The sequence below is a fragment of the Trachypithecus francoisi genome, unplaced genomic scaffold (genome assembly GCF_009764315.1).
Source record: "Trachypithecus francoisi isolate TF-2019V2 unplaced genomic scaffold, Tfra_2.0 Lachesis_group1, whole genome shotgun sequence".
NCBI classification, from domain to species: domain Eukaryota; kingdom Metazoa; phylum Chordata; class Mammalia; order Primates; family Cercopithecidae; genus Trachypithecus; species Trachypithecus francoisi.
Window position 1 is genome coordinate 181,710,516 of NW_022681454.1, and position 9,317 is coordinate 181,719,832.

At 40.2% G+C, this 9,317-nt stretch overlaps 1 long non-coding RNA gene across 1 annotated transcript; it reads right to left on the reverse strand.

Annotated features, from left to right (window-relative positions):
* Positions 1–440: 440 nt before the first annotated feature.
* LOC117084874 lies at positions 441–8,216 on the reverse strand. Its single transcript, XR_004437726.1, has 3 exons — positions 7,800–8,216; positions 1,145–1,656; positions 441–554 (listed from the first exon to the last, which is right to left on the reverse strand). It is a non-coding gene; the product is annotated as an uncharacterized LOC117084874 (long non-coding RNA).
* Positions 8,217–9,317: the final 1,101 nt, after the last annotated feature.

Here is a 9,317-nt window from a genome sequence, read left to right on the forward strand (position 1 = left end):
ACGGTGAAACCCCGTCTCTACTAAAAAATACAAAAAAACTAGCTGGGCGAGGTGGCGGGCGCCTGTAGTCCCAGCAACTCGGGAGGCTGAGGCAGGAGAATGGCGTGAACCCGGGAGGCGGAGCTTGCAGTGAGCTGAGATCCGGCCACTGCACTCCAGCCTGGGCGACAGAGTGAGACTCCGTCTCAAAAAAAAAGATGATCTCGCTGTTTCAGCAGCATCAGCTGCAGGCCTCAGTATGGGGGCCTGCAGGAAATGTGGAGGGCAGTGGGGTGCCCCAGCTGGATCCTCATTTCCAGGAGGCACTATCTCTCTGGTAGCTGGGAGTACTGAGAGAACAGGGCTCTCAGCTGTCAGTCCTCTTTGAGGATTGCTTCAGCTAAAGAATACTGCTTCACCCAAGCCCACAGCTACTGACCAACCACCATACTCACCCCGTGGGGCAAGTAGGAAAGGCCATTCCAGGTCCAGAGGTCTTGGTAGATGAGGCTGAGTCCTTCGCTGGATCTTCATTTCAGCTCAACTGTGGGCCAGTCGCTTTCTTCTCTTCCCTCCTGCAGGTGTTAATCCTAAAATTATTTCCTCATAAACACCCTGCTTTAAAAATGTTCATCTCAGAGTCTGTTTCCCAAAGATTTAACTTGCAGCAAACACTAGGATGCTCTTGGGAGGAGAGAGGATTTCCACAGAGAGAAAATGATTATTCTTTGCTGTTTCTACCTAGAGAAGGTTTTTTCCAACCTTTGATACTGTTGGTGTTATGAGCGGGATAATTATTTGCCATTAAGGGCTACCCTGTGCATTGTAGGATGTTGAGTCGCATCCCTGGCCTCTACCACTAGACGCTAGTAGCACACGTGCATATGTGAGCACACAAGCATGCACACACACACACAACCCATGTGACAAAAATGTCTCCAGATATTGTCAAACGTCCCCCGAAGGGCAAAATCCTCCATTGAGAATGACCGCCCTGGGGCTAATTCTGGCCATGGGAGAATAACAAGCAATGAAAGAAGCTAGCGTCACCCAGACGCCAGGGGTAGCAGCTGACAGGACACAGGTAAGTGGAGGCCCAGCACAGGCAGTGAGGAGCACCTTCCTCTCCCACCCAGCCCCTGACTGCACCCCCACACCACCTCACCACTGGGTTAGCTGTGAAGAGCTGAGATTCCATAATTTGGAACCAGAGGTCCATCGATCATTTTGGGGGGTGTCATTTTGGGGGGTGCACTATGATGTCTGGAACGTCTTTGATCTTGCTCAATGCATATGGTATTCACTATTTACAGGCTTCTGAAAGGTGTCAAATTCTCTTCAATCTTTGATGAAAAGCAGGATTCTCCATTTCCACAGAGGAGCTATAGGTTTTAATTGTTTTCTTTTTCTCTTCAAATTCTTGAAGTGTCAGTGTTCTTAACGGCTTTCCTGATCTGCTTTCAATGTCCTGGGTATGCATTTAAGTAAGATAGACACTTCCTTCACATATAAGCTCTTCAGTTGCAGGGAAGCTAGGGTATGGGAATTCTAGAGAATTTCCTTCACTCTTGAATTCCTCCATTTACATAGAAAAAGCTGGAGTTGGGGGAAATTAGATGTACAATTGCGGCAGAAGGAAGTATCGGAGGTATAAAGGAACCAGCAGAAACAGAATATCTGCAAGTTGAAACATATTCAAAATACTATCACTAAGTGCTCCAGTTACCACTACTACCGTTATCGTCACACGTCATTTCCATCCACATTTTTTTCCTTTTTCTGTTTTTTAATGGAAGTATGATTGACATATGAAAAAGCAGTATATATTTAATGAATACATCTTGACGAGTTTGGAGATAAGTATATATCTGAAATCATCAACAGAAGCACTGCCATAACCTTACCCATCACCTCCAAGGTTCCTCCCTCCCTGTCTTTTTGTGTATATAATAAGAACATCTAACGTAAAGTCTACCCTCTTCATAAATGTTTACATGTGTAACATGGTTTGTTACCTACATGCACTATGCTGTGCCGATCTCCAGGCTTATTCATCCTGCGTAAGTCACCGTGGGGACCCTTAGATCAACATCTATCTACTACCCGCTCCCCCCAGCCCTGGTACCCACCATTCGACTCTCCGTTTCTATGAATTTGACTATTTTAGATTTGTGACATAAATGGGATCATGTACTATTTGTCTTTTGTACCCAGCTTATTTCATTTAATGTCCTCCAAGTTCATCTATGTTACAACAAATGGCAGGATCTCTTTTCTTTTCTTTTTTTTTTTTTTGAGACAGAGTTTCACTCTTGTTGCCCAGGCTGGAGTGCAATGGTGAGATCTTGGCTCACCGCAACCTCCACGTCCCGGTTCAAGTGATTCTCCTGCCTCAGCCTCCTAAGTAGCTGGGATTACTGGCATGCGCCATCACACTCAGCTAATTTTTGTATTTTCAGTAGAGACGGGATTTCTCCATGTTGGTCAGGCTGGTCTCAAACTCCCAACCTCAGGTGATCCACTCGCCTAGGCCTCCCAAAGTGCTGGGATTACAGATGTGAGCCATCATGCTTGGCCTGGCAGGGTCTCTTTTTAAGGCTGAAAAAATATTTCATATTTTGCATATACTACATTTTTTATTTCTTTTTAATTTCAACTTTTATTTTAGATTCAGGGGTAAAGGTGCAGGTTTGTAGCCTGATGCTGAAGTTTGGGGTATTAATGATCCATGAGCATAGTAACCACTAGTTTTTCAACCCTCGCTCCCCTTCCTCCCTTTATTTTTCTGGAGTCCCCGGTGTCTATGTTTGTCATCTTTATGTTCATGAGTGTCCAGTGTTTAGCTCCTACTTATAATAGAGAACATGTGGTATTTGGTTTTCTGTTCCTGCATTTGTTCGCTTAGGATAATGGCACCCAGATGTATCCATGTTGCTGCAAAAGACATGATTTCATTCTTTTTTATGGCTGCATCGTGCTCTACAGTGTGTAGGCACCACATTTTCTTTGTCCAATCCACTGTGGATGGGCACCTAGGTTGATTCCATGTCTTTGCTATTGTGAATAGTGCTGCAGCAAACATACGGGGCATGTGTCTTTATGGTAGAATGATGTCTTTTCATTTCGCTATACACCCAGTAACAGGATTGCTGGGTTGAATGGTAGCTCTGTTTTGCGTTCTTTGAGAAACATCCAAACTGCTTTCCACAGTGGCTGAACTAATTTACATTCCTACCAGGAGTGTATAAGTGTTTCCTTTTCTCCAAGCCTCACCAGCATCTGTTATTTTTTGACTTTTAGTAATAGCCATTTTGACTGGTGTGAGACACTGTCTCATTGTGGTTTTGATGTGCATTTCTCTGAAGACATGTAATGTTGAGCAGTTTTTCATGTTTGTTGGATGTTTGTATGTCTTCTTTTGGGAAGTGTCTGTTCATGTTCTTTGCCCACTTTTTAATGGGGTTGTTTTTTGCTTGTTGACTTGTTGAAGTTCCTTATGGATTCTGGATATTAGATCTTTATTGGATACAGTTTGTGAATTTTTTCCCCCATCTTGTAGGCTGTATGTTAGCTCTGTTGATATTTTCTTTTGCTGTGCAGAAGCTCTTTAATTAGGTCCCACTTATCAATTTTTGTTTTTGTTGTAATTGCTTTTGGGATCTTAGCCATAAATTCCTTGCCAAGGCTGGTGTCCACAATGGTGTTTCTTAGGTTTTCTTCCAGATTTTTTAAAAGTTTAAGGTCTTATATTTAAATCCTTGTTCCATCTTGAGTTAATTTTTGTATGCGCTGAAAGGTAGGAGTCCAGGTTTAATCTTCTGCGTTTGGTTAGCCAGTTATCCCAGCACCATTTACTGAACAGGGAGTCCTTTCCCCATTGCTTATTTTTGTCAACTTTGTCAAAGGTCAGATGGTTGCAGTTGTGCAGCTTTATTTCTGGGCCCTCTATTCTATTACAATTGGTCTATGTATCTGTTTTTTGGATCAGTACTATCCTGTTTTGATTCCTGTAGCCTTATAGTATAGTTTGAAATCAGATCATGTGATGCCTCTAGGTTTATTCTTTTTGCTTAGGATTGTTTTGGCTATTTTGGCTCTTTTTTGGTTCCATATGAGTTTTCGAATAATTTTTTTCTAATTCTGTGAAGAATGGCATTGGTAGTTTGATGGGAGTAGCACTGAATCTGTAGACTGCTTTGGGCAGTAGGCCATTTTAATGATACTAATTCTGCCAATCCATGAGCCTGGAATGTTTTTCCATTTGTTTGTGTCATCTATGATTTCTTTGGTAGTGTTTTGTAGTTCTCCTTGTAGAAATCTTTCACTTCCTTAGTTAGAGGTATTCCCAAGTATTTCTCTTTTTTTTGTAGCTATTGTAAATGGGACTGCATTCTTGCTTTGACTCTCAGCTTGAATGTTATTGGTGTATACAAATACTATTTTTTTTTGTATATACTACATTTTCTTTATTCATCTCTTCACGGACATTTAGATTGTTTCTATGTCTTTGCTACTGTAAATAATGCTACAATCAATGTGAGAGTGCAGATATATCTTCAAGATCCTGATTTCAATTTTGAGAGGTTTGTACTCAAAATTGGGATTGCTGGATCATATGGCAGTTCTATATTTAATTTTTTAGGAACTTCCATGTTGTTTTCCATAGTTAATGTACTAATTTACATTTCCACAGTTAATGTACTAATTTACATTTCCACCAGTGTAGAAGACTGCCCCTTTCTCCGTACCCCCACCAGCACTTGTTGTTTTTTGTTTTTTTGTGAATAGCCACAATGACAGGTATGAGATGATGTCTGGTGGCTTTAATTTGCATTTCTATCCACATATTTTTTTAGGATAAATACAAAAAGGAGGTGCTTTTATATATATGTGTGTGTCACAAAAGGATTATATGCAAACCAATTGCAAAATACAAATGCTGCATTTCAACACTGTCTTTAACCATTGTCTTAATTTTTGGACTTAAGATTTTAAAATAGCTATAATTTATTTTCTGTTAACTGAATTTTTACATGCTTACTAATGCACCTTTGTATCACAGTGTTTAGCATTAGCAACACTGTGGGAGAAGAGGCAGAGAAAATACCCATGAAATACAGGTAATATTTAATTTTATGAGACAGTTCCTTCCCATGAAGAATTTATAACTTTCTCAACTCTAATCAAATTCCCTGCCACAGGAGCACGTTCTAATTAGAGCCGTCTGCTCCTAGCAGGATATTCATCCCAGGCCAATGTATGGTGAAACATTCTAATCCATTTTAAGTATGTAGTTTGTTTCTTCACTAAAATTCTAGGCAAAGAGCAGCTGGATGTCATTGGAGACTTTTCTTACACAATGAGGGCAAGGGAAGTTAAAACAGGAATTCACTGAGTGGAAACCACGGATCTGTAATTAAGAAATATTAATCTAGGACATGCAGTGATAAAAATCAATGACCAGCTGCTCATATCATACTTATTGAAGTAGTTGACCCTAGAAAAACTACTAGCATCTCATTTGCTCATAGGCTTTTCACGTCTCCTTTTCTTGGATCAAGAAACATGGATTTATTCATCTATCCACTCATTTATTCATTCACACTACAACCATTGACAATTTTTGAGCAAGGCACTGTGTTTTGTGCTGAAGACAATGCCTACAGATGTAAGTCACTGATCTGGTTTTCAAAAGTTGGTAGACAGTGTAAAATAATTTCAAGAGTGTTTTAAAAGGTCATTTTAAAGCTGATCTTGGGGGCAGAAAAGGAATAATGTGTGCAATAGTCTGGTTTTGTTCCTACCATACACATAGAAACACAACCCACCAATTTCAAATGCAAGTTCATCCCGGAAGCAAACCTCAGAACTACACGGATGACCTATCGATGCCCATATGAAGAGTGGAGGCCCAGCACTAAAGGAAAGTTGTCTCGGAACAAGTCATCACAGAAGCATATCCAGTGGTCACTATTGCCAGTAATACTTTGTCAACCTTCATTCATCCTTTCTATCACAAGAACCTATATGAAGAGACTTAGCCTGTAAACAGTTGACTCTGAGCTCATTTCAGATCAGCCACACATAGGCGAGAGTTATAAATAATGCACGCAGTGAGGCTGCAGAATGGTTTCAGTGCATGCAGAATGAATGATCACACTGCATACGTCTTACCAAGTGTGGATTTACTTTTGTTCACAACTGGATAGTGGCTAAGCACAGACATCTGTATAAATATTCGCCAAGACGAGTCTTCCAACAAACCATACTAATTAGGATGCTGTAAAATAATCACAAACCAAAAGACTGCTGAACAGTTTACAGGTAGGGCATATGTGGGCCCTGAGGACAATGTATATTCTACTTGGCATATACATCATGGATTTAGAACTAATAGAGATCCTACCTTTTTAGTGCCTGAAGTGGCTAAAAAATATCTTCTTAAGTGGCCAAGCATGGTGGCTCATGCCTGTAATCCCAGCACCATGAGAGGCCAAGGTGGGAGGATCCCCTGAGGCCAGGAGTTGGAGAGCAGCCTAGGCAACATAGCAAGACCCCGTCTCTACAAAACAAATAAGAAAATTATCCAGGCATGATGGTGCGTGCCTGTAGTCACAGCTGTTCAGGAAACTGATGCAGGAGGATCACTTCAGCCCAGAAGTTCAGTGCTTCAGTGAGCTATGATCACTTGTTGTATATATAAAATATGTCATATTTTATATTCAAGAACATATATATACATATGTGTGTGTGTATATATATATATATATATATATATCTTTTAGTTACCTTGATGGGAATCGGTGGTTTATACTTCCCAAAACCCAATAAGATATTTAAGCATATTTTTTCATGCTGAAGTTATTTATTTACTGCCATATCGAGGAAAGTATCATGGAAAAGAAATAAAGAGAAGAGGAGAAATAACTATCTTTAAACTGCCTCCCAAGATTCACAAATAAGCTATACAAAAACTCTAAGCTCTGGCCTAGCAATGTTTTTGGTGTTTGGGGATCTTTTTTCACCAGCTCTACTTTAAGCTTCTATTAAGCTTGTCAAATTGATTTCAGATTTGTTATACGCCTGGCACAGCAGGCACTATTTAAAATGTATGTTCCTGCAGCAAGGTGGGGCAGTGCCATCCAGTCTCAATGTCAGCCGGCTTTGTCTAGCACCTTCATCCCATGTACATGCTCATATTAATCTGCCATCTAACAAAGATCTGGAAAAGCCTAGTATCTTCCCATATTAAAGCCAGATCATTAAAGAAATACCTCTTGAGATTGTATAGAAGGGCAAGAAGATAATAGTTAATTTCTAAACCAAATTAGTTTCATAGAAATTCTGCCTTTGGCTGATCGCTTCACTTCAGTAGAACAAAACAATAAATTTTTATCCCTTTTCACTGAAACCCTTGGTTATCTCTGCATCAGGGAAGAAAATAATCTCTTCTATTTTTTTTTTTTTTTGAGACGGAGTCTCGCTCTGTCGCCCAAGCTGGAGTGCAGTGGCCAGATCTCAGCTCACTGCAAGCTCCGCCTCCCGGGTTCCCACCATTCTCCTGCCTCAGCCTCCTGAGTAGCTGGGACTACAGGCGCCCGCCACCTCGCCTGGCTAGTTTTTTGTATTTTTTAGTAGAGACGGGGTTTCACCGTGTTAGCCAGGATGGTCTCGATCTCCTGACCTTGTGATCCGCCCGCCTCGGCCTCCCAAAGTGCTGGGATTACAGGCTTGAGCCACCGCGCCCGGCCATAATCTCTTCTATTAAGATTAATATTGTGACAGGAATATTACTATGATAATTATTATCATAAATTCACCTCTATCGTTGCTTTCTTGCTTGTTTGGCTTGCTTCTTTCTTCTTTGAATACACCATACCTGAGGAAGCAGAATCACATGGCTGATGATATCAAACTACTCTGTTTGGCTTAATGTAATTATGGACTAGTGTGAATAAAAACATCTGCTGACCTCTTATTATGTGACTAGCACTAGGTTAGGTAAATAATTTTTTTCTTTTACCCAATGGGTAAATGGTCTCTTCCCACAAAGAGTCCTATGATTAGGTTGGGGAAGAAAGCCGCAGCCATGAAACAATGAATGGACGGACGTGTGTTCTAGTGAAGAGTCGTCTCTACTGAAAGCATCAGAGAGGCTTCATGGAAAGACTGGAACTTGAGGTGAGTCAGCACGTTTCATAAACGATGGATGAGTAGCAGAAGAAGGAGGAGCTGGCTTGGTACCAAGCCTAATGTATGAAAGAACATGGTTTGTAATGTAGGAAAACACAATCTATCTATAATACACACATACTTAAATATTTAAAATTGACTCAACAAGTTAAAGACCAGGCTTTGCCAAAAGTAGACACCAGTATTCCTATGGTTTGGTCTTTCAAAGAGTAGACTCTTTGAAGTATTTCAAATTGTATTACCCACTGATGGAGTTTAAGAAGAAAGGGAAAGAAAACCAGTGCAAATGATTCCTGCTGATAGCAACACCTACACATCGCTCTTTGGGAGTAACTGTTTTCCAAGTTGTAATTAGGATCTTTTGTCCACTCTACATAAGATATGATAACATCACAAATACAAAAATGCAGTGGATTTTATCTTTTAAAATATAAATAATGAATTAGATGTCATGATGGCCAACTGCTTGGTTGATTTTACCACTCATGGCTATTTGACAAGACTCACACGGGCAAGAGCCATTAACAAGGGTAATTCCCTCCTGCACCTCTCTCCTCTTCCACAGACCCTGGCCTGTAATAGGTGCCATTCCAGGCCTAAGTGCTGAATGAATAAATAAATGAATGAATTGTAGATGTGGCTTCCGATAATAAGGAAATTCAAACTACTGCATGCTCTTTCCCCAAAATGACTGTGTGGAAAGAAAATAAATACTGCTTCTATTAAGATGTTCCTTCATCATAGGAGGTCATATGAGAAGTTTGGAAGAAGAAGGGAGAATGACAGTAATAACAGGGGATTTCTCTTCATCTCTAATGCTAAGGATCAAAGACCTTTCTCCTGTTTGAGGCTGACTGCATTTGCATTGTACACCTTTAGATGATGAATAATTAGACATTTTGTGTGTATTTATGATTGGGAGTTAAATTTTAGGCTGTGAATCCTGATATCAAAATTTAGAAGCACTGACCTCTACTTATTCATGTATTGGTAACAAAAAGAACTTTCCAAAGTTCTCCAAATTTGGTATCACCTTAGAAGAGCTAATCTCATTTTACACTTGAATAACCCAGTGTTTCATTAAGCACTTAGTATGTACGGAGTTCAGTTAGCTACTGTTCAATAATCCAATAGATGTTGATTTT